Here is a 3,683-nt window from a genome sequence, read left to right as displayed (position 1 = left end):
AAACAAGAAAGAGTAAAAAGTTTCACATGAGTTTGATAGAAACCACAGCCATTATACTAAATATTACTTTATTCTTGTTAGTGGAACCTTCCAATCTTTCTCACTATCTTCTTATCCCTCTTCCCATTTTACCCCTTTCCTATCCCTATCAACCCTCTCTCTTCCATCTCGTCTTGCATCAAATTTACTCTATTTTCTAATATCGAGGTTATCATTACTTTCGCCATTCACCCTTACGTATTGTTTTCCAACGGGTTGGTAATTCTATTATAAGTAAATATAGAATTTCATCGCTCTATCTTCCCTTCTGTGCCTCGTCTTCTTCCATACCTCTCCGAAGCCAAGTAACTCATTTGTCGTCCTCTTCCTCCTCGAACGATTAGTAGGGAAAATGGCTAGTTTTGGATCCATATAACGATAAGGAAATCGATCCACAAGGGTGTCCCCCCAAACCTAACTCCAGCCCCTCCCTTAACCTCACTGGCTATCTCTAACCTAACTCCACCCCCCTTCTCTTAACCTCATTGACTACCCTTACCGTATCTCTCTCTCTCTCTCTCTCTCTCTCTCTCTCTCTCTCTCTCTCTCTCTCTCTCTCTAACCTAACCTAACCCAACCTAACCTAACCTAACCTAACCATTCAATCTTAAACCTAACCTAACCTAACCTAACCTAAACATTCAATCTTAAACCTAACCTAACCTAACCTAACCTAACCTAACCCATCAAGTGAGTGAAAAAATGGTTCGATCCCCTGGCTGGCCAGAAGCTATTGTCTTTGGGTGGTTCCACCTTGGGTCTCGGTTCCTGAGATATGAGAGTGAATCCAGATATCAAGATAATATATGTGTGTGTATATGTATATGCATTGGTTAAACTTCACCCTATTAATTAAGATTAAATGGCTAAACATCACCCCTTTTTTAAGATAATATGGCTAAACTTCACCCTTTTAATGAATATTATAAAAGGCCAGACACGGTATTAACATTTTGTTTACAATGTTGATATCTCATTTATAACTTAAAGACTGAATACGAAATTCCAATGATGGATGTAAGATTTCAACTCCCCCTTTCACTTATCAATATTGCATAAGGGAGCTATCATTCAATCTTAAATAGTTATTATGGGAATTTTTTCATAACTAAGCAGAATTTTCAACTTCACATCATGGCTGGAATGACACCGAATACCCCAGGAAGTGGAAATAAGATTCCCGTACCCTCGTATATGGCAGGAATATCTGAATCATATCCAAATGTTAACAGGCAGCGACTAATTGAAAGTTCAATTAATTCTAAAGAGAGGGTAGACTTCATGCCCAGTAATGTGGGAATTAATCAGGTATTGTCTGATAGGTATATAGAATTTCGTGTTAATGGGGTGGTCGGTTCCTTTCTTGATTTATCGAGTATAACATTAGAATTATTCATTCGTATCACTAGAAATGGTGTCAAGTTAACAGCGGCACAAAATGTGGGAGTAGTAAACGGGGTGAGTAATACATTATTCAAGTCCGTATCCGTCTTTCTGAATGAAAAGATGGTCGAGTCATGTCTTTTATACAATTATTTATCTTATATGAAGATGTTGATGAATGTGAAGCCGGACTCACTCGAGAATATAGCGAGGTGTGGATATTTCTATGATGATTATTGTGAAGAGCACGGGATTACGAGGCAATATACTGATGATACATTTAAGGAGGGGGAGCGTTTGGAAGTTAAGCAGATGCCCAAGCTTAAAATCTATGGAATTAACACATACTTCCCACTATTACTAGATTTAGCAACTATTGACATGTATCTAATGGATTCTGTCCATCTGAGAATTCGATTAGAGTTAGCGAATGATAGTTGGGTTATGAACACGGATAAGGAGGGACATTTAGATAATCTGACAATACAGCAATCGAAGTTATGGATAGATCGTGTCACTCCTCATTATAACGCAAAGGCTGCGTTGAATCAGTCATTATTATCAAAGCCTATACAATACATATTCAGTAAGTCTCTTTATAAGACATACGTTGTTGGGATTAATGAATCGTCAATAATGATAGATGAACCTTTTGGTTCATGCATTCCAGACAAGATGACACTAGCACTAATTGATATGAGACATTTTTCAGGGGATTATACAAGAAACCCATTATTCTTCCACCATGCAAATGTAAATAATATACATATCACCATTAACGGAAGTACCGTATATAATATAAACGCAGCATTCCCAGAGAGAGTTGTGCAGGCGTATTATGAATCTCGGAAGGCTATTGGCATAGATGATGAGAATATTATATCCTTGGATAGTTTTACGGAGGGAGAACCATTTTTAATTTTAATTTCGTACATGAGGATATGGAAGAAGCTCTACCAGTAGAGAGATTAGCCAGTATGCGAATCATTTTCAAATTGACTACAGCAGTAACGACACCCCATCTCATTATGCTTTTTGGAGATACTACGGGTATTTTATCGATTGATGCGGACAGGATTATTCATTGTGATGTGAGGGGTTAGGACTGATGGATACTAGAGAGCTGGATAGAGCTCTAAGAGGGAGGGTGGGGAAATTAGTGAATTACGTAGGCATATTTTCTTCTGATCATGTGGGAGGTATAAGGTTGAGGTCATACAGGGAGGAAGCTATCACCTTCATCGCAAATACGTTGGAAACCTCTTCAGACATCAATAGCATGGGACACTGGGTCTGCTTTTATGTGGCTAAGTCACCTGAAAATTATATAATATTCTTTGATAGTTATGGTATTAGCCCAGAGATATACAGTAAGCATTTCTTGACCTTCTTCAAGAGGAATAAATCCTTTGAATTGTTCAAATTCATGACACCAATCCAGCTAGATTTATCATATAAGTGTGGGTTATATGTTTTATACTTCATACATTCAGTTAGTCATTACGGGGTAGGGTATACGTTACGGAAAATAAAGACCATGTTTTCACCCAGTAATTTAAGGCTAAATGATGGGATAGTAGCTAATTATTATTTCACTCGTTTGATGAGGAGACGCTGCTCTGAGTATAAAGGGAGAGAAAAGAGAGCGATTACATATAAAGAATGCATCAGAATGAGGGATAACTATGAACCTTCCTGAGTCTAATTATTAGAAATAGTCATGATAGGGGATGTCCCACGTTTGCACGAGTTTATTTATATCCATGGCGGTGAGTTAATTTCTATTTTCTTTTTTTATTCATTTATTAATTAGGGCCGAGAATTATTCATGGGATTAATTTATTCCTTAGTGGAGGTGGCATCATGAGTCTAATGAGTTATTTGTTTTATACCTTATCAGGATTCCAACCAGATCATTTATCTCAGCAGTGGAGGATGAAAACTAATAATTCTAAACCGTGGAGCACAGTGAGGTTGGGATACGAGAGGGCTTTGATGACCTTCAAGAAGTTCACAAAAATGACATTGGAAGCATTCTTACAAATCCGCTTAAAATTTGTATGTTAGGAGAAATGAGAAATACATGCATATATAAAGATCAGTCTGGTTGTATAAGATAAATAAAATACTGCTTTTTAAAATATTACTTTCACTATCCAATGTATGCGAAACCTTATGATGCTGACGAGAAAGATAACATTCATCGTCACGAGGAGACATTCGTAGATCTGTTTATTCAGGTGTTATCGTATCAAGTATCG

At 37.2% G+C, this 3,683-nt stretch overlaps 1 pseudogene; it reads left to right on the top strand.

Moving 5' to 3' along the window:
- Positions 1–1,173: 1,173 nt before the first annotated feature.
- On the top strand, positions 1,174–2,525 carry LOC137653217 (uncharacterized; annotated as a pseudogene).
- Positions 2,526–3,683: the final 1,158 nt, after the last annotated feature.

This window comes from Palaemon carinicauda, chromosome 14, assembly GCF_036898095.1.
Source record: "Palaemon carinicauda isolate YSFRI2023 chromosome 14, ASM3689809v2, whole genome shotgun sequence".
In the NCBI taxonomy this organism is placed as follows: domain Eukaryota; kingdom Metazoa; phylum Arthropoda; class Malacostraca; order Decapoda; family Palaemonidae; genus Palaemon; species Palaemon carinicauda.
The sequence above is the reverse complement of the archived record's forward strand: the minus strand, read 5'-3'. Positions and strand labels throughout refer to the sequence as shown.